At 47.6% G+C, this 21,108-nt stretch overlaps 1 protein-coding gene and 1 pseudogene across 16 annotated transcripts in view; one reads left to right on the top strand and one right to left on the bottom strand.

Moving 5' to 3' along the window:
• The window catches only part of ccdc102a (coiled-coil domain containing 102A), a 232,017-nt gene that overhangs the window by 176,506 nt on the left and 34,403 nt on the right, over positions 1-21,108 (bottom strand). The window contains exons 1-4 of one of the 16 annotated variants that reach the window (XM_088296905.1): positions 14,307-15,008; positions 12,881-13,093; positions 5,018-5,427; positions 3,526-3,839 (exon numbers count right to left, since the gene is read on the bottom strand). The exons of the other annotated variants lie outside the window; for them this stretch is intronic. The gene's annotated coding sequence lies outside the window, so the exon portion shown is untranslated. Of the gene's footprint in view, positions 1-3,525; positions 3,840-5,017; positions 5,428-12,880; positions 13,094-14,306; positions 15,009-21,108 lie in introns of those variants that run through there. 16 annotated transcript variants of the gene reach the window in all.
• Positions 1,104-1,222, top strand: LOC148335966 (5S ribosomal RNA; annotated as a pseudogene).

Below are 21,108 nucleotides of genomic sequence, written 5' to 3'. Positions count from 1 at the left end.
ACAGTACTTTTTTTTAACTTCAATAAAGTGCATGATTTACTTTAGAAGTATTAATTCAATCACCTAAACGATAAAACCATTTTTGCATTAGGTCAGAATATTTGTCCATTTTTATATTTATTAAAATACAATGATTAACTGGAAAAAACTGTAAATTTAGAACTGACATAAAATCTGTTATTCGCAAGTTATTAAAAAAGATTTAAAAAGTCAATTGAGTGACAGCGTGACTGTACTCATTTTGACAAGTAACAATAAAGGAATACGTTATGCTGTCATAACTTGTCCATTGCTTTCTAATATAACAAATGGTGGTTAACACTGATTTTTAAATACAACTGCCAAGTAATTCCAATCAAATGTTTAATTTAAAATAAAAATACCTTCTTCACTTTATCCAATAGTTCTGTGTCGGCAATGTCTTCCACTGTCGGGTTTGCAGAACCATTGACAAGAAGACTAAAAACTATTGGAGAAAGGAAATTTGGTTGTGGACCGCCATTGACCAAACTAAGTGCAATCGCTCTTCCGGCAAAGAAGTACCAGTCCCCTCTGAGAGCTCCAAATTGATGGCAGAAAAAGTAATTCAGATTAATTATTAAATCAATACACACACATGCACACACACAGAATAAAAGAAATGCTTCAGATATTTGAGAAACTCCTACTTGCTGCCATATATTTGGCATATTAATTAAGGAGCATGTTCAATGTATATTTACAGACTCACAGCTATGAGTTCAAAGCTCCTCCTGAAAAAAACCCCCCGTAGTTAAGGTCAAAAGTAGCACAATGATAATTACAGTGTTCCCTCGCCACTTTTTCAAAAACATTAATGAATTAAAATTCTGGAATATTGCAGATATGTGTTTTCTTTCAAAGAGAAGAGTTGAGTTGGAAGTTTTGTAAATACCCACGGAACCTCTTACGAGGCTCGTGATTGGTTCCCGGTGCGAGATCGACCAATGAGAGCACAAGTGCATTTATCCCATGAACTAATTGGCTGCAATGACCCAGCATCTTCTCTTGTTTTATGTCGCCAGTCTCGTCCACATTAATGAAGGGCACTTTTGAAAAACCTTCTATTCGGAAATTAATAACATTATTACAGCCATACTATCCCGGACACGCCCGATTCCGTCCGATCTCGGAAGCAAAGAGGCATTGGGCCTGATTTGTACTTGGATGGGAGAACTCCTGGGAATACCAGGTGCTGTACCCCTCCATGAGCTTTACCGTGGTGGAGGGGTTTGCGTGTCCCAATGATCCTAGGAGCAGAGTTGTCGGGGGCTTTTTGCCCCTGGTAGGGTCACCCATGGCAAACAGGTCCTAGGTGAGGGTCCAGACAAAGGATGGCTCCCTAGAACCCCAATGATGAAGGAGATATTTGGACCAAGATTTCCCTTTTCCTCGAACGTGTGTTACCAGGGCCCCCCTCTGGAGCCAGGCCTGGAGGTGGGGCTTGTCGGCGAGCGCCTGGTGGCACCCATGGGCCTCGGCCGGGCTCAGCCCGAAGAGGCTACGTGGGTCCCCCTTCCCATGGGCTCACCAACTGTGGGAGGGGCCAAAGGTGTTTGGTGCATTGTGAGCCGGGCAGCGGCAAGAGGCCACCTTAAGGTGGAGGGACGGGTGCTGATTGTTGTTTCTGCTTATGCACCAAACAGCAGTTCAGAGTACCCACCCTTTTTGGAGTCTTTAGAGGGTGTGCTGCAGTGCACTCCCACTGGAGACTCCCTCGTTCTGCTGGGGGACTTCAATGCTCATGTGGGTAATGACTCTCCCTTAGAGATAGGGTGAGAAGCTCAGCCATCCGGGAGGGACTCAGAGTCGAGCCGGTGCTCCTCCACGTTGAGAGGAGCCAGATGAGGTGGCTTGGGCATCTGATTAGGATGCCTCCTGGATGCCTCCCTGGTGAGGAGTTCCGGGCATGTCCCACAAACAGGAGGCCCCGAGGACAACCCAGGACACTCTGGAGAGACTATGTTTCCCGGCTGGCCTGGGAAGGCCTGGGGATTCCTCTGGAAGAGCTGGAAGATGTGGCTGGGGAGAGGGAAGTCTGGGTTTCCCTGCTGAAGCTGCTGCCTCTGTGACCCGACCCCGGATGAGAGTCAGAAAATGGATGGATGGATGAATATTCAAATGTGCCGTTCAGTTAGCAAGAGTTCAGCCGGATAAGCCTATATGGTCCAGTTGCAGCCACAAATGGGCGTTCCGGTCTTTAACGTGAAACGCCCCGTTCTTAGAACAGGAACACCCCCTCACACCAAGGGCCACGTCCGGTGTCGCCTGTTCTCTATGGCGTTAGATTTATGCCACAATTATGTAACTGTAATGTCAAATACCTCAAACACAAACAATCAAAAGAATAGGTCTTCCGCATTCTAACATGCTGTTATTATTGTTTTAATAATTCAAAAATATATATATTTTTTCAAATATCTTTCATTTGGCTTAACGTTATTGTACTTTGTGCATCTATAAACGTTTTTCTGTTTGTTGTATTTGTTGTTTTTTTTTAATAATCAAACATCACCTCTCGAGTTGGGCATTTGCATCTTCATCATTAGATGGCGCCATGGTAGTTGTTTTGCAATAGCGCTGCACCATTCTATTCTATTTTTTTCAATACAACTCTGAGTTACGATTGGATAGTGAACAGTCAGTCAGAATCAGCCCTAGTGTCCGACTCCTGATTGGTGAAGAATTGTGCCACAATTGTAACGCCTACAAGTGTAAATCAGTAGAGAGAGAAGCCGCAAGCGTAAAACCTATTTTGTGTGTACACTTGGAGGGTCTTTTACACGCAAAACACATTATTGTACGCACAAAACATGTTTTTGTACGCGGTATTTGCATTACGCTTACGTAATTGTGGCATAAATCTAACGCCATAATATACAGGTAGATAATATCACCAAGGCCCACTGGCAACACTGTGTTATGTTGGGACACCACGGTTCTAACTGGATCATTCTCATTGGTCAACCAAACGCTGACAGGAACGCCCAGGGGCCGTTCTTGTATCCGAACAGGAACAACCCGGCAGCAGCCGGATCCTTCTCGGCTAAGCAGATAGTATGCAAAGGTGTAATAGAGGCATAAATCCTCTCCTAAAAAAAAAAATGTAGAATAAAAATTACCAAAAAAATAATCATAAAAAAAAGTCAACCGCTACTTCGCGTTTTTTCACCTTTTGCATAGGAGTTCTGTTCACCATTAACCGCGATAAAAGAGGGATTGCTGTAATACGTTTTTATAATTAATAGATAATGGGATTTGACTTGTATATTTCTTTTCTTCCTTTGGTGCTCAAAGAGCTTTAACAATGTCTATTCATTTTGCCTACTGATAATGCAGGATCAGCAGAAACTGTAGGTTCATTATCTTGCTCAATGACACTTTGTTGAGGATCTAACCCACAACCTTTGAGTTGGGAGACAACCACTCTACGACCTCAGCTATGCCAGCCATACACTGTCGTTAACTGTAATGTTTTACAAAGACATAACTAAAGCCAGTCGTTACCTGTACTGTCCAGCGCCAAGTCTTTTGAGTTTTCTTTCCCCTCAAACATGGGTGACCTGGCGATGCTCTCCATGACCAACCTAAAAAATTCCCGTCTTGGTCCTCCGAGATCCACTCCGTCTTCATTCACCCCCAAATCATCGGAAAACTTGACGGAAATCAAAAAGGTTGGGTCATACGACAGCCTCTGGAATCCTCGTACAGTTCCATCCCATACTGCATTTCGATTGATATTGAATCGACACTGCCTTGATTTATCAATTTTTGTCGAAAGTTCCAGCAGAATTTCTTGCACTGGAATTTTCTTTTCTGATCTGTAAATACAAGATTAGAAATCATTATTTATTTAGGATTTTTTATACAACTAATTTATAATGACAACAGCAATTACACTGGCTGCAGTCGAACAAGAAAAAAAATTGGATATGAAGATGTAAAAACTAAACAATCTCATTCAAGAGATTACACAGTAAAAACAGAGCTGCCAACCTATCAAAATTCACTTCCAATTTTGTCAAAATTTTCAACCTTTTGTCAAGAACATGGGGGCAAGGAGGTTGTTGGGGTGTTACTGCAGTACATTTTGTAATAGCATTTTAAAAAAAATAAGCAAACAGTTCAGTTACAGATAATTTGTTATTTTAATGTATTTACTGCACCAACCATGTAATGTTGAGAATTTATTCAGATGAAATGTAATACAAAATAATTTTATGGAATAATAATGCAATTTATTGTGCTCCAACCACAATACGTGCATCAATTTTCAGAATTTACCGCACTAAGGTTGTTATACAGAAAATTTGTTTCTTTAATTATGTTTACATGCTTAACAGATCAATACTTGGTCTACCAGATAATCTGCAAAATACATGCAAAATTACACTGCCTGTGTTTTTAAAAAAATATATTTATCAATTAATATAACAATTACATTAATGGCAAAATAAATTTACAAATAAAATTATTCAAAATGTCACTTAATATTAGAATAGTTGATTTTCTGAGCCATGGCCATTTGGTATTTAAACAAGTATAATTATGACAGTGACGTAACAACACAGTGCAGTGTGCCATTTGTTATTCAGTGATGGATGAAGTTGTCGTTAGATCACAATTCTTGTGTGTGCATTAATTGATATAATAATCTGAAAATGAAACTTCACTTTGTGCAGGTTCACTTGTTTCTTGCTGCCAATGTGAATCAATTAAAATGGGCAGAGTCAAGCTTTCAGAAAACTTTGGACTCATCTGCTAACATCCGTCCAGCTTCCACAGCAATGCTTATGTAACCGTAGCCACTGGTGGTAGCGGCTTATTGTCAATGTGACCCTTGAATTTTTTATTTTTTTTAATCCGGAACACCACATGTTCCATTCATAATGCGGCTGCGTTCAGTGATTTCCATTACAAAATATGGACAATCCGAAAGAGTTGGCAGCTCTGCAGATATATAGTCCTCAAGATGAAGTTCTCTGCATGTGATACTTACATATGACTCTCCATTCTAGCTATTATGGCTTTTTGTAATTCTTCTTCTTCGTCATCAGAGCTGTCCATTGGAATAGCACCAACAATGTTCAAATATGACGTGTAGTCATAATCCTGCCCAATGGCCCCATCACCTCCACTGAGTCCACTAGTGCTGGCAGACACATGTCTGTCCATTTGGCTGGAGAAGTTGGCACTGCTTGTACTTGCTCTCTCTCCTTCATTCCAGGGGGAGTCATTATCCTCCGTGTCATCGAAGATGGACACAGCGCCACAAGTTTCATTACTCGTCATCTCCGACTGAAGCTGTGGACCACTAACAACAATGACGTCTTCCTCGCTGTCCTTTTCGGCTTGCGCACTTGTTGTGGGTGGAATGTCCGGACAGTCATTCTCATCATCATATTCAGGCTTATCGGAAGAAAATGGAAATTTTAATTAAAAAAAAAAAAAAAAAAAAGCATACATAGACATGAGAGAACATAAGAAGCATGCATATATATGTATATATATATGTATATATATATATATATATATATATATATATATACACATTCAAACACACAATCACATACATACATTGTGTGTAGGGATGTATATATATTAGAGCTGTCAAGTGATTAATTTTTTTAAATAATTAATCACAAAAAATTACATGATTAATCACATGTTTCAACCACTATTTTTTGCCAAGCTTATAACAGATATTTACTTGAATAATATCTTGGAATTGATGCAAAAATCACCAAATATGAAGTATATTTAATTCAAAGACTGTTCGAATAGCTTTCTTGCATTCTTGAATATGATCTAAATGGAGACATCTTTACAGACATTTATTTTCGAAACATTTCTCAAAACTGCCCACAAGCGCCACACTCTAGCAGTGTTGGGTTGCAAGGCCCAGTGCTCACTTAAACACAGTGTTTTGTTCTGAGACGTGCTAAAGACAGCTAATATGGCACAATATTTGCAAAGTATTTTTTAAGTAAATCAAACTGAGTGAAAATATTTAACTGAGTTAAAATGTTTTGGATTAATCACCTAAGTTAACGCTTTTATTTTGACATCCCTAATATATATATATATATATATATATATAATATATAATATATATATATTTATATATATATATATATATATTAGAATTAGAATTAGAAATCCCTTTATTGTCATTGTACTCAAGTGTGCAACGAGATTAGAGAGCTCCCCTCTCCAGTGCAACAATTGTCAGGATCGATCGCCGGTGGGCGAGGAGGAGGTGGACCCAGAATGCGAGGAAACAGGGAAAAGGGTAAGCTAGAGGGAATTTATTAAATTAATCAAACGAGGACAAACAACGTGGCGTGGACAAACAAACGTGGCAGGGTGCGAAATGACAAAGACAAACTAAACGTGACTAAACAGAACAAAAATGACAAGTAACGAGGACCGTGACAAACACTGGGGATCGTGGGCATGAGCATGGGCATGAGTGAGGGCGAGGGCGAGGGCAAGAATGAGAGCGAGAATGAGAGTGGCCGTGACAGTCCGTAAAGGGAGTAATGTTCAGACACCGAGCTGTCGGGATGAGGGGTTCAAATAGTCCAGTCATTAAGTGAGCAGATGGGGATCAGGTGTGTGACAGTAACGGGGAACAGGTGCGTGGTTGGTGAGGAACGAGTGCTGAGGGGAAACGCCCCACTCAGCTGACAAAACAAACACACATGGCATGGGAAAAGGAACGTGACAAAAACAACAAAAACACCTGACATGACCGACAAGGGACGGATTCCAGACGTCCCCCCCCCAAAAAAAAGGACGAAAACAAAGTCCAAGAACGAGGGTGGGCGGAAGGGGTCGGGAGGTGGGTCAACGACCCGTGATTGAGGCTGGTCTGGCGGATGTCCGGGAGGCCAGACCAGCAAGTCCCGTCGGGGCCATTCGGGCGGACGTCGGGGCGCACCCGAGACAGGAACGTGGAGCGGCGGCTGGTCGTCGAGCCCCGCCGATACAGGAACGAGGAGCGGCGGCTGGTCGTCGAGCACCGCCGAGGAAGAGGCGAGAAACGGCGGCGTGTCGTCGTCCACCGCCGGTGCAGGAACCGGGAGCGACGGCGCTTCGTCGGGCGCCGCTGGGGTAGAGACCGGAAGCGGCAGCGTGTCGTCGTCCACCGCTGAGGCAGGAACTTGGGACGGGTGCAGGGCGTGCTCCGCTGGAACGGGGACTTGGGACGGACGCAGGACGTGCCCCGCCTGAACATGGACTTGAGGCGGGCGCAGGACGTGCTCCGCCGGAAGGGGGACTAGGGACGGACGCAGGACGTGCTCCGTCAGACTGTGGACTTGAGGCGGACGCACGGCGTGCTCCACTGGAACGCGGACTTGAGGCGGACGCACAACGTGCTCCGCCGGAACGTGAACTTGGGGCGGACGCAAGACGTGCTCCGCCGAAACGTGAACTTGGGACGGACGCAGGACGTGCTCCGTCGGAACGTGGACTTGGGGCGGACGCGAGGCGTGCTCTGCCAGAATGTGGGCTTGGGGCGGACGCAGAGCGTGCTCCGCCGGAACATGGACTTGGCTCTGCAGCTGGCGAGGAACCAGAACTGGAGGCTGCAGTTGACGAGGGACCGGCACTGGAGGCTGCAGCTGACGAGGGGCCGGCACTGGAGGCTGCAGCAGACGAGGGGCCGGCACTGAAGGCTGCTGCTGACGAGGGACCGGCACTGGAGGCTGCTGCTGACGAGGGGCCGGCACTGGAGGCTGCTGCTGACGAGGAGCCGGCACTGGAGGCTGCAGCTGACGAGGGACCGGCACTGTAGGCTGCAGCTGACGAGGAGCCGGCACTGGAGGCTGCAGCTGACGAGGGGCCGGCACTGGAGGCTGCTGCTGACGAGGGACCGGCACTGGAGGCTGCAGCTGACGAGGGGAAGGCACTGGAGGCTGCAGTTTACGAGGAGCCGGCACTGGGGGCTGCAGCTGACGAGGGACCGGCACTGGAGGCTGCCGCTGACGTGGAGCCGGAACTGGAGGCTGCTGCTGACGTGGAGACGGCGTGGGTTGCTGCAGCTGTTGTGGAGGTGGTATGGTCTGTGCAGCTGGCGCGGAGGCGGCGTAGGTTGCTGCAGCGGGCGTGGAGGCGAAACGGGGCTCAGCCGCTGACGGGGAGCCGGAACGGGGCTCAGCAGCTGGCGGGGAGCCGAAACGGGGCTCAGCAGCTGGCGGGGAGCCTGCATGGGGCTCAGCAGCTGGCGGGGAGCCTGCATGGGGCTCAGCAGCTGGCGGGGAGCCTGCACGGGGCTCAGCAGCTGGCGGGGAGCCTGAACGGGGCTCAGCAGCTGGCGGGGAGCCTGAACGGGGCTCAGCAGCTGGCGGGGAGCCTGAACGGACCTCAGCAGCTGGCGAGAAGCCTGCACGGGGCTCAGCAGCTGGCGGGGAGCCTGCACGGGGCTCCGCAGCTGGCGGGGAGCCTGCACGGGGCTCAGCTGCTGGCGAGGAGCCGGGACGGGGCTCAGCCGCTGGCGGGGAGCCTGCACGGGGCTCAGCTGCTGGCGAGGTGCCGGGACGGGGCTCGGCAGCTGACGGGGAGACACGAGGGACCGAAACTACAGGTGCTGGTGATCGTGAGCTAAGACATGCCGGGGAAACGTGGTCAGGTACGGATACCGACGGTGGACGAGGTGAGCGACAGGACCGGGATTTACGTGACTTGTTACGTGAAGCGCGCGAGGTAGAGTGGGAGGTGGTCTCAACAAACTCAAACGAGGAGGGTGACGGAAATGGTTCGGGGGGAGGAAGGTGACGGCTCAAAAATAACTTAGCGTTGCGCTGAGCGTCTAAAAGGGCGTAAATATATTCAAAATCATAATCGTGATCCGGGTCGACTAGGACGTGAGGGGCAAAGTGCTCAAAATCATATTCGTAACCGAACTTACTTGAAACGTGAGGGGGTGAAAAGGCTTGGTGCTCCTGGTCTTCATCATAGTCTGAATCAATAATAAGGTGGGGAGGTATGACAGGGAGGTGGTCGTTAACATTGCCAAGGGGAGAAGAGACAGACGAGGTACGGAGGGCTGAACCAACGGGAAGGGCGCGGGGCTGGTCGGCAGGCTGATGAGAGTGGTTGTCCGAGCGGCGGCGTCATCGCTGGGTCCGTAGATGGTCGGAACATTCTGTCAGGATCGATCGCCGGTGGGCGAGGAGGAGGTGGACCCAGAATGCGAGGAAGCAGGGAAAAGGGTAAGCTAGAGGGAATTTAATAAATTAATCAAACGAGGACAATGTGGCGTGGACAAACAAACGTGGCAGGGTGCGAAATGACAAAGACAAACTAAACGTGACTAAACAGAACAAAAATGACAAGTAACGAGGACTGTGACAAACACTGGGGATCGTGGGCATGAGCATAGGCATGAGCGAGGGCGAGGGCAAGAATGAGAGCGAGAATGAGAGTGGCCGTGACAGTCCGTAAAGGGAGTAATGTTCCGATGGGGATCAGGTGTGTGACGGTAACGGGGAACAGGTGCGTGGCTGGTGAGGAACGAGTGGAAACGCCCCACTCAGCTGACAAAACAAACACACATGGCATGGGAAAAGGAACGTGACAAAAACAATAACAAAAACACCTGACATGACCGACACGGGTCATGACAACAATAATACAAACAAATATATAAATTAGATAAATAAGAGAGTGCAATGGAAAATAATACTGAATAGGGTATATAAAAACACATCACGATGCTGTTCTTCTGCAAGGTAAGGGTGGTCTCGTGTGTGTGTGTGAGAGTTCAGAATAGAGATGGCTCTCGGGAAGAAACTGTTTCTCAGTCTATTGGTCCTCGATTTGATGCATCTGTAGCGCCTGCCAGAGGGCATCAGGTCGAACAGGTGGGAGTTTGGGTGGGTATTGTCTTTGACGATGTTGAGAGCCCTGCTGAGGCACCGGGCGGTGTAGATGTCCGACAGTGAGGGGAGAGGGCAGCCAATAATCCTTTGCGCTGTTTTGACTGTCCTCTGGAGCCTCACTCTGTCCGCCTCAGTGCAGCCGCTGTACCAGGTGGAGACACAGTACGTCAACAGGCTCTCGATGGACGAGTGGTAGAAGGCCAGCAGCAGCTTCCTGTCCAGGTTGAATTTCCTGAGGACTCTCAGGAAGTGCAGACGCTGGTGGACCTTCTTTACCACTGCTGTGGTGTTGTGTGTCCAAGAAAGGTCATCGGAGATCTGTACTCCCAGGAACTTGAACGTGTGGACCCTCTCCACACACACGCCTTCGATGCAGAGGGGGGGCGGTACCGTCTTGTTCCTCCTGAAGTCGACAACGATATATATACACAAACACACACACAAACGCATGCATACATTGTGTGTAGGGATGTATCGATTAGCTGATGCCCCGATTCGATTTTGAATTGTTTGACCGTTAAGTTCCCGATATTGATTCAATTTTTTATAAATCAAACTGAGTTGCACTAATTCTATGAAACTACTTATAAATACTAAAACAAATACGTGTAAACTTATTTCACTTTACTTGGGCTCCAACGCATTTTTAAATTGTTGACGGGACTAAAATTATATTAATAAATTTAGGGCACTGTACTGTGCAAAAAACAAAAATAAACAGTTAAACTGATTTTTAATTTTGTTTTTATTTAACCATAATATGATTTCTTTTGTTTTGCTTATCTAGTATGCATAATATAATCGACACATACAAAATGCGGTATATACCTGAATGCTTCTGTTTTGCATCACGGATGTCCCAGATTACCACTATTGTGCTAGCATGTTGCAGACGGCATTGTGCGTATGCAGTTATTTTACAGCAGAGACCTGAGTTAACATGGTTTTGCAAATCGCTAGTTTTATTTTTTTACATCAATACATATTTTAAGCAGTTTAAATCGATATATCAATTTGCAATTAATCTTATGGTGTGTGTATCCACAGCATATAACTTCTTAAATTGACAATGCAGCAAATCCGAAAACATACTATAATGTAGTTCCTGATTTGATCTGTTACGTGTTAAGAAAGGATCGGGAGGATGCTACATTGCACAAAGACTTGGTCTGTAGCTGGCTGCAAGCTGCCATGTATGAGCTGTGTTTGATAGTTTTATGTGAAGCATTGATTGACACACTGTATGCCGATCACATACTCTTCCACGGTATTAAGCCATCAGAGCACCGCTAATGTATGCAGACAGAAAAACACGCACACACACACATACATACATATATAGGTGGAAAATAAATTGCACACTTACTAAAATGGTCCTAGATGGTCTCACATAGAGAGCTTTGGTTTTATAGACCTTGTGAATTAGCATCCCGTTTAATTCTTGACCAGACTGAAGCTAAGGGGTCACCAGTTTATTGCCGCAAGCCATGAGAAACTGAAGGCTACAAAGTATGTTGGGAAATAAAACAGCAAAAGTGTGACAATGGTGTGTTAAACACTGTGTAAGTGCATTAGCTTGTCAATTCAGATTCATAATGAATCAAGTGTGTAATTGATTCTGGAAAATTTTATACTGAAAATATTTAAGAATGTAGGGCTTCATTTTTGCACACCATGTATAAATCAATGTTAGTTCCTGAATAAAGAACCAGGGAATTGATGAATGACGAACACAACAAAAACCTAAGGTACAAGATTAAATATAAGAGTAAATTAAAATTCATTAATAACAAGGTGGGTAAAGACACATGGGGGCATATTCTCCCATTTGCGCTTCAAGCTGCACTCCATAGAATTTTGCCCCAAACTATGATTACAGTAGCCTCTTTATTTGACCATTTATGACTCATGCATCATATAAAAGGCAGATTAACACTTTAACTGTTCACGAAGGGTGAAAACTAATTTTCAGAGTACAATTGGGTTTGAATTTCCAGCACTCTTTTGCAAATGGGACGTCATGCACATTCTCGTCGTTGTCTCACAGGCACGACCAGTAGTTATTATTCCACCATAATGGTTTCCACATCTGCTCAGAAGAGACAGGTTCTCCAAGGAATGCAAAACAAAAAAAAAAATAGCATGACACATGCACGTGAAGAAAGGAGTGTGCAATTTAATTTTTTGTCCACAACTGGCTGTAGCCAATAGAAACTGAAAATCCTGCATAGAAGAGCTTCAAGTCAATGCCAGAAAAAACATTATTATGCACTTTCACAGTAAATGGCATGATCCTCAATCTAGATTTGGATTTGCTTCTCCCAACAACAAGTAAATCGGCATTGTTAGTCCATTCATATAGTCCGTGGCCTATAGGCCTATGGTTGACTGCTTGTGTAACGTGATTTTTTTTCAAATTTCATTGAGGTGCAGTCAGGCAAATACGCAAGCGCCATGGAAATGTTTAGTTTTTGACATAGTATTTCATTCTAAAATATGACAACAGTGGACGTAAACCATGTTCATAATTTTAGTAATTAATTCATTGATCCCATTTCATAATTTTACTTCCAAATTGTTCGGCAAGCTGCATTGGAGTGGGGCAATCTGTGGTGGAGATAGATAAACAAGGTTTGCGGACACATTGATTTTTAAGTTGTCCGTTGCCGCACCGATAAAGAGCAGTGACAGTGACAGTGCTCTGGGCATGCACTGATCACAATGCCCTTGCTTTGCGCAGAGATTCCTTCATGGGAGATGTGAGTTCGTCATATTTATAAGAAGTTGCGGTGAAAGAGATGTGGATATCTTTATGTTGCCAATAGTAGAAACCGCCTTTTTGGAAAATACATTATCTTAGCATCTGCTTAATTACCAAGACCCAGTCTAAGCTGTATGCAGCCCAAAGAGTAACTGGTAAGGAAGTAATATGTAATACTAATGTGTTTACCCAAAGAGAAAACAAAGGTATTTACCATATATCGTCTGGAATCAACACACCAAAACCATTCTTGATACGTTCTAAAACAGTATTGTGGTCCCACTCCTTGTGGAACTCAAAGGCACTGAGGATGTGTCCATGTTTGTGTAACCAGGACTTAGGACCTGGTTTACACACTGTTGCCCATGATGGATTGGGGAGGAGTATCACATCCTTGTTATAATGGTCATGGGGCTGTGCTCTAACCCTGAAACGTGAATGTATTAATTAGTTCAGACTTAATCAAAAAACATTGCAATTTTTTTTTTGCTACACCCATACCCACTGCTAAAAAACATGTTCTGATCACTATGTCAATGAAAACAGAATAGTACCAAGGGCTGATGGTTATAATCAGTCTTGCAATTTACATTTAGGAAAGTAATTTATATACTTTACTTATTGCTGAACTTTAAATGTAACTGTTACTTTACTGATTAATTATTTGTAAAAGTTTCCATAATTCTTATTGTAAAACTTTAGTTAGAGAAGAAGTTACTTATTATTTACATTTGGAAGCTGTAGACAACACCAAAATATAATATTAAGTCCCAAATGTGTGGAATTAATAAAGCATTGGTCCAGAAGTTCATGTTGTCATTGTTATAATATGCATTCAGGTATTGCCTGTTGTCTACATTTGCTTGTAAACAATAACCCAGTCAAAGAAAAATAATGAAATACAATAAAAACATATTGTGGTATAATTGTCATTTAACAGTGAATTAAAAGAATATGTATGGCTGGAGATATGCACAGTTGCGCTCATAAGTGTACATACTCACTTTAAGTTTACTTTTTTTTTTAAATATGACTGAGAAAGGACCTTCTCATTTTTTTGCCAGCAAATCACACGTTCTCTCCGTTACAAAAACAAATTATAATCTACATCATGTCCTGTAAAACTGGTAAAATTATTAATGCCATATTACTTACGCAATGTTCATTTTGGCATGACCGACAAATCATCACCTAGCAATATTTTGTCGTGAATTACTATTACTATAATATTACTTATTGAATTCAGGAAATTAACTTGGTGAGATGTCAATAATGTTTTATCACAAGCCAGATTGTTGTAGTTTCCCACAGAGGGCCATTAATCCCTCCATTATACACACCATAGCATAAGGTATCACATGGGGAAAACAAATGGTGGGTAATTTTCACGGAAGTCACGAAAGAGTTTTTGCTTAAAGTGGCTCTTAAATTATTTTCAAGGCAGACTGTTGAAAACGTAATTGTGCACATCCAAAATGTTAAAAATGAAGACAGATTTTAATAATTATGTGACAGAGCTGATTGCGGCTTGATTTAGCGCTTGGATGTACGGATAGGCCCATTCCCTACTTGCTATGGAGCTCTTCGATGGTTAGAAAAAACATTTACGTCGTATAATAACATAATAAAATAATAATCACCTTTTTTTCCTCGTGCTTGGTGTCCAAGTGCTGAAATGCTGAGCTGTATACCGCGGTGCACAGGCTCTTCTGGCAGGAGGTTGACGAGTCGAATATACATATATATACATGCATGGTAGAACGATTGAACACACTGAATTGCCCCTAGGTATGAGTGTGAGTGTGGATGGTTGCTCGTCTCTGTGTGCCCTGCAATTGGCTGGCAACCAATTCATAGTGTCCCCCGCCTACTGCCCAAAGATAGCTGGGATGGGCTCCAGCACCCCCGCGACCCTAGTGAGGAGAAGCGGGACTGAAAATGGATGGATGGACTATACGCTTGATAGGCGGACTTTCGTATCATCATTCTTGGTTGTGTGCATACATAAAAAAATAAAATATGATAATTGCAAAAAGAGAGAGAGAGAGAGAGAGAGAGAGAGGCCATCTTAAAAAAACGGAAAAAAAAATTAATGTGTTTTTTCTGATGTAAGAAGGGAGTTTAATCTCTTTTTTAGTCGGCTTCATGTTTTTATAGCATTAAAAATATTCTATGGGCCTTGCAAAATTAGTAAATATCCAGAAAAACATTGGGACTGAAGGGTTTGCACGTGAAAATGCCTGGGATTAAATTAATTAACTTCAGCAGGTTCAGATTTACTGCAGGTGTATAGCATTTATCAAATGAAACTGGAAGTAACATGCACAGTCATGACAAGTGATTGTGTTTACTGGTAATGTATTAGGCCCAGCGTAATACACCCCTGCGCACCTGGCCGCTGCCTCAGCTCTGCGGACTAATTGCTGATGTAGGTGCCAAGGACTTTTTCTGTCGCCGGACCTCCAATTAAATGTTGGGCAAGCTCCCTATCTGCCCTTTTTTAAAACTCATTTGAAGAAACATTTTTATTCTTTAGCTTTTGACTCAGAATCAGAATCAGAATGCCCTTTATTGTCATTGTGCTCAGTGTGCAATGAGATTAGAGAGCTCCCCGCTCCAGTGCAATACAATACAATAATTTAATTATATATATATATATATATATATATATATATATAAATTGATATATATATATATATATATATATATATATATATATATATATATATATATATGTCATGATCCGTGTTTTGTCATGCCACGTGTCTTCTTTGTGTTTTGTTTGTTTATGTTCTCAGCTGGCCCGTGGGCGTGCCTCCCGGCATTCTCGTCATGCCATGTTTTCACGGCCGGAGAGACACGCCCACCGGCCACACAGCTGTGTCATGTTAGCGATGATTATGTTTAAGCCTCCGACGCTGACCCCTCAGCGTCGGATTATTCCTTCCTCATTGCTCTCGCTACGTGCCACGTCTGTGTTGATTCCTCGTTTCCTTGATTCTCGTGTTATGACCTTTGTTACGCCAATTGACTACGTCTCGTGCCCTGTACTTGTCGGATTCCTTTGCTCGTTCCCAATTGACTCCCCTTGCTCTTCTTTGTTCTTTTCCCTTGCGTTGCAAGCGTTTTTCGTGATCGTTAATGTTTTCCTCCTGGAGTGGACTTTCCCTCCAGCGCTTTATGTTGGACTTTGTCGGCTCTGCGCCCGTTTGTATTGTCAGTACCATTGTGCTAATAAACATTCTGTTAAGCACTGCATCTCCTGTGTCCGCGGTTAAAGGGTCCCTTCCACACTGCTTTTCCAGCTACGGGTGGAAAAGCAGCCCCTTACAGAATAATCCGACCAACATGGACCCTGCGGACGCAGCGAGAGTTCACAGAGCCTTGGCCAGTCAAGGGGAGATGGTGGGGCAGCAGTCGGCGGAACTCGCGGAGCTCCGCAGCGCCGTCGGCCAGCTGGCCCACCGCCTCGAGACTCTCGACACCCACCTTGGCAGCCTCCTGCCGCGGGCCGTCGGGTCCCCCGAACCAACGGCCCTGGCGGCCGGAGCCTCCCCAACCGCTTTTTACGGACGGGAGCCAAATTTACCGCACCCCCCTCGCTACGGAGGGGAACCCGGCACTTGCGCGCAATTTATTCACCAGTGCCGTCTGATCTTCGATCAGCAACCACTTACTTATGCTCACGACAGCGCCATGGTGGCCTTCATGATGAGCCTGTTGACCGGCCAAGCCAGCGCCTGGGCCGTGGCCGTGAGCAATGCCCGGTCCGATCTTCGCTCCTCCTTTTCCGCTTTCCTGGAGGAATTCCAGCGGGTGTTCCACCACCCGGTTCAGGGGAGGGCGGCGGAGGGGGAACTCCTCGACTGCACCCAGAGCAGCCGATCCGTGGCCGACTATTCGATCGCTTTCCGCATTTGCGCGGCGGAGAGCGGATTCAATGACTGTGCGTTACGGACTTTGTTCCGCCGCGGACTCAGTACGGTCCTGAAGGACGAGCTCGCCGTTCGCGAGGACGCCTCTTCCCTGGAGGAGCTTATCTCCCTGGCAATCCGCCTGGACAATCGCCTGCGAGAGAGACGGCGGGAGAGGGGAGCTGAGCAGCCGCGCCCCGAGTCGGCGCGTCAGCCGGTCGCCACCTTCCGCCCTGCCGACGAGCCGATGCAGCTGGGAGGGGGCCGGCTGGATTCGACGGAGCGCCAAAGACGCCTGCGTTCTGGGTCCTGCTTCTACTGCGGCGCGTCTGGTCACCGCGTGTCCTCCTGCCCGACACGTTCCCCACGCGGGGCCTCGCCGGCAACCCCCAAGGAACTCTGTAAGTCCCCCGTCGTACCACCCGAGCTTCCCTCCTCTCAGGAGGAGGTCGCCGACGATCCGCCTGCCGATCTTGGGGACATGGAGCCCGAGGCACCTAAGAGACTTGAGCTGAGTGGGGAGGTAATCGGCCCGGGCGCCCGGTTCAGCGTCCAGTCCTTAGTGGACTCCGGCGCCGACGACTGCTTTATTGACCCCGGGTTGGGTGCCAAGTTAGGCTGCACGGTCGACACTCTCGCGAAGCCCAAGAGGGTTTGTGACCTCGACGGGCGGCTCCTGGCGGAGATCAGGCAGGTAACCCCGCCACTCACGTTAAGAGTACTAGGCAACCACGTAGAGAGGCGGGCGTTTTTTGTTATGCCTTCCAGAGCGGCTCCTATTGTTCTGGGTCTATCCTGGCTACGTTGCCACCGGGCCGTCATAGATTGGGATCGGTTGTCGATCGACAACTGGAGCCCCCATTGTCACGCGAATTGCTTACGCGTGGCGGAGGAGGGGCCGAGCCCTCGGTCCTCAACCCCCGAGGTGATCTGTCTCGATAACGTGCCCCGGGTCTACCACGACCTCAGGGAGGTTTTTAGTAAAGACAGGGCCCAGTCCCTGCCTCCCCACCGTCCGTACGACTGCGCCATAGATTTGGTGCCCGACGCGGCCCTCCCATCGGCGCGCTTATATAAGCTCTCTCAGCCGGAGCAAGCGGCGATGAAGGAGTATATTTCCGAGTCCCTGGCGGCGGGGCTGATTAGGCCGTCCAAGTCTCCGGTAGGATCGGGCTTCTTCTTTGTTCCGAAAAAGGATAAGACATTACGTCCATGTGTAGACTACAAGGGGTTAAACGAAATCACTGTAAAGAACCGGTACCCTCTCCCGCTGCTCGATTCCGCTTTCGCCCCGCTGCAATCCGCCACCGTGTTCACAAAATTAGATCTGCGCAGTGCCTACCATTTAGTGCGCATTTGGGAGGGGGACGAGTGGAAGACCGCGTTCAAGACCCGCATAGGGCACTTCGAGTACCGGGTCATGCCTTTTGGGTTGACTAACGCTCCCGCCGTGTTCCAGAATTTAATTAACGACGTGCTCCGCGACATGCTAAATGTCTCGTGTTTTGTTTACCTCGACGATATCTTGATTTTCTCTCGCTCTGTAGAGGAGCACCAGCAGCACGTCCGGGCCGTGTTGCAGCGCCTCCTCCAAAACCGCCTATACGTGACAGCGGAGAAATGCGAGTTTCACGCACGCTCAGTCCAATTTTTGGGTTTCATAGTAGAGGAGGAGCAGCTTAAGGCCGATCCGGCCAAGATAAGCGCCGTGGTGGATTGGCCGTCACCCACAAACCGCAAAAAGCTCCAGCGTTTTCTCGGGTTTTCTAATTTCTATCGACGCTTTATTCAGGACTACAGCCGCCGAGCGCTCCCCCTTACGCGTCTCACTTCCACCAAGACACGCTTTGCGTGGGATCGGGAGGCTGAAGATGCGTTTTCGGCCCTCAAGAAAGCTTTCACTAACCCGCCCGTTTTACACCATGCTAACCCCGATCTCCCCTTCATTGTAGAAGTGGACGCATCTGATTCGGGAGTGGGGGCGGTGCTGTCCCAGCGTTCCCCGGTCGACCAGAAGCTCCACCCCTGCGCCTTCTTCTCTCGCCGTCTCACCCCTGCCGAAGCCAATTACGACGTGGGAAACCGGGAGCTCCTCGCCGTCGTTCTCGCCCTCCAGGAGTGGCGGCACTGGCTAGAGGGCGCAGCCCATCCGTTCACCGTGTACACCGACCACAAGAACCTGTCATATATACGATCCGTCAAGAGACTGAGCCCACGCCTGGCACGGTGGTCCCTGCTCCTCGGCCGCTTTGACTACGTTTTGACCTACCGACCCGGCTCCCAGAACGTCAAGTTTGATGCCCTGTAAAGAGTCCACGATCCCGTTGAGGAGGAGCCGGAACCGGACAGCGTCATCCCAGACCACCGCCTGGTGGGATCCCTGCGCTGGGAGATCGAGCAGCGCATTCAGCGGGCACAGGAAGACGAAGGTGAACCGTCAGGGTGCCCAACGGGCCGGTTGTTCGTGCCGGACCAGTTTCGCGGGGAGGTACTAAAGTGGGGACACTCCTCCCGGGTGGCTTGTCACCCCGGAGTTCGTCGCACCCTCGGCCTCGTCGCCCAACGCTTCTGGTGGCCCGAGCTAAGGGCCGACGTCAAGGACTATGTCAAGGCCTGTCCCGCCTGCGCGACGAGCAAGGCGTCGCACCAGCCGCCGGCAGGGTTACTTCATCCGTTACCCATTCCTACCCGACCTTGGTCACACATTGCCCTGGACTTCGTGACCGGTCTGCCCGCCTCAAGGGGCAACTCCGTCATTCTCACCATCGTCGATCGTTTCTCCAAGTCTGCTCTTTTCTTCGCCCTGCCCAAACTCCCCTCTGCTCTTGAAACTGCTAAACTGCTGATTTTACATGTGTTCAGGCTTCATGGGATTCCTGCCGACCTTGTGTCGGACCGTGGCCCGCAGTTCGTCTCACGGGTCTGGAAACTGTTCTGCCGAGCGCTGGGGGCCACGTCAAGCCTGTCCTCCGGATACCACGCCCAGTCGAACGGTCAGTCCGAGAGGGCCAACCAGGACCTAGAGGCCACCCTACGGTGCGTATGCGGCGACCGGCCGTCGTCATGGGCTGACCACTTGTCCTGGGTGGAATACGCCCACAATACACTGGTGTCGTTGGCCACGGGACAGTCGCCCTTCATGGCGGCCTACGGCTACCAGCCCCCGCTCTTCCCATCCCAGGAGGGGATGGTCGAGGTACCCTCCGTCCAGCTCCACCTCAAGCGCGCCCACCACGTCTGGCGGGAGGCCCGAGCGGCCTTGTCCCGCACCGCCGAACGCAACCGGCAGATCGCTGACCGCTGTCGCCGACCGGCCCCGACCTACCGCCCTGGCGACAAGGTATGGCTCTCAACCCGCGATCTCAACCTCGCAGGCTCCTCACGCAAGCTGGGCCCACGCTTCCTGGGGCCGTTCGAGGTCGACTCCGTCATCAACCCAGTGGCGGTCAAGCTCAAGCTCCCTGCAACCATGAAGGTCCACCCCGTCTTCCACGTGTCCCTCCTCAAACCCGTTTCCTCATGCCCACGGCTTCCTCCATTCGCCGCACCTCCACCGCCGAGGATCATCGAGGGAGGTCCGGTGTACACGGTGCGGGAAATCCTGGACTCTCGGCGCAGGGGCAGGGGTGTGCAGTATCTGGTCGACTGGGAGGGCTACGGACCGGAGGAGCGCCAATGGGTCCCCCGCTCCTGGATTATGGACCCCACGCTCATTAAAGATTTCCATAGTAGTCACCCGGGCAAGCCCGGTAGTCCGCCAGCAGGCGTCCGTTAAGGGGGGGGTACTGTCATGATCCGTGTTTTGTCATGCCACGTGTCTTTGTGTTTTGTTTGTTTATGTTCTCAGCTGGCCCGTGGGCGTGCCTCCCGGCATTCTCGTCATGCCATGTTTTCACGGCCGGAGAGACACGCCCACCGGCCACACAGCTGTGTCACGTTAGCCATGATTATTCAGTGTATTTAAGCCTCCGACGCTGACCCCTCGGATTATTCCTTCCTCATTGCTCTCGCTACGTGCCACGTCTGTGTTGATTCCTCGTTTCCTTGATTCTTGTGTTATGACCTTTGTTACACCAATTGACACGTCTCGTGCCCTGTACTTGTCGGATTCCTTTGCTCGTTCCCAATTGACTCCCCTTGCTCTTCTGCGGCAAGCGATTTCCGTTCTTGTTCTTTTCCCTTGCGTTGCAAGCGTTTTTCGTTATCGTTAATGTTTTCCTCCTGGAGTGGACTTTCCCTCCAGCGCTTTATGTTGGACTTTGTCGGCTCCGCGCCCGTTTGTATTGTAAGTACCATTGTGCTACTAAACATTCTGTTAAGCACTGCATCTCCTGTGTCCGCGGTTAAAGGGTCCCTTCCACACTGCTTTTCCAGCCACGGGTGGAAAAGCAGTCCCTTACAATATATATATATATATATATCAATATATATATATATATATATATAATAGATTAATTCAAGATTAAATAAAAATACGAAATTGGATAAATAACACATTATGTTGCTATTATGCAAGGTAAGGGTTGGT

Source organism: Idiotropiscis lumnitzeri, chromosome 5, assembly GCF_059441095.1.
Source record: "Idiotropiscis lumnitzeri isolate Australia: NSW breed Sydney's pygmy pipehorse chromosome 5, RoL_Ilum_1.0, whole genome shotgun sequence".
In the NCBI taxonomy this organism is placed as follows: Eukaryota; Metazoa; Chordata; class Actinopteri; order Syngnathiformes; family Syngnathidae; genus Idiotropiscis; species Idiotropiscis lumnitzeri.
Note: the sequence above shows the minus strand (reverse complement) of the source record. Positions and strands in the feature narration are given on the sequence as shown.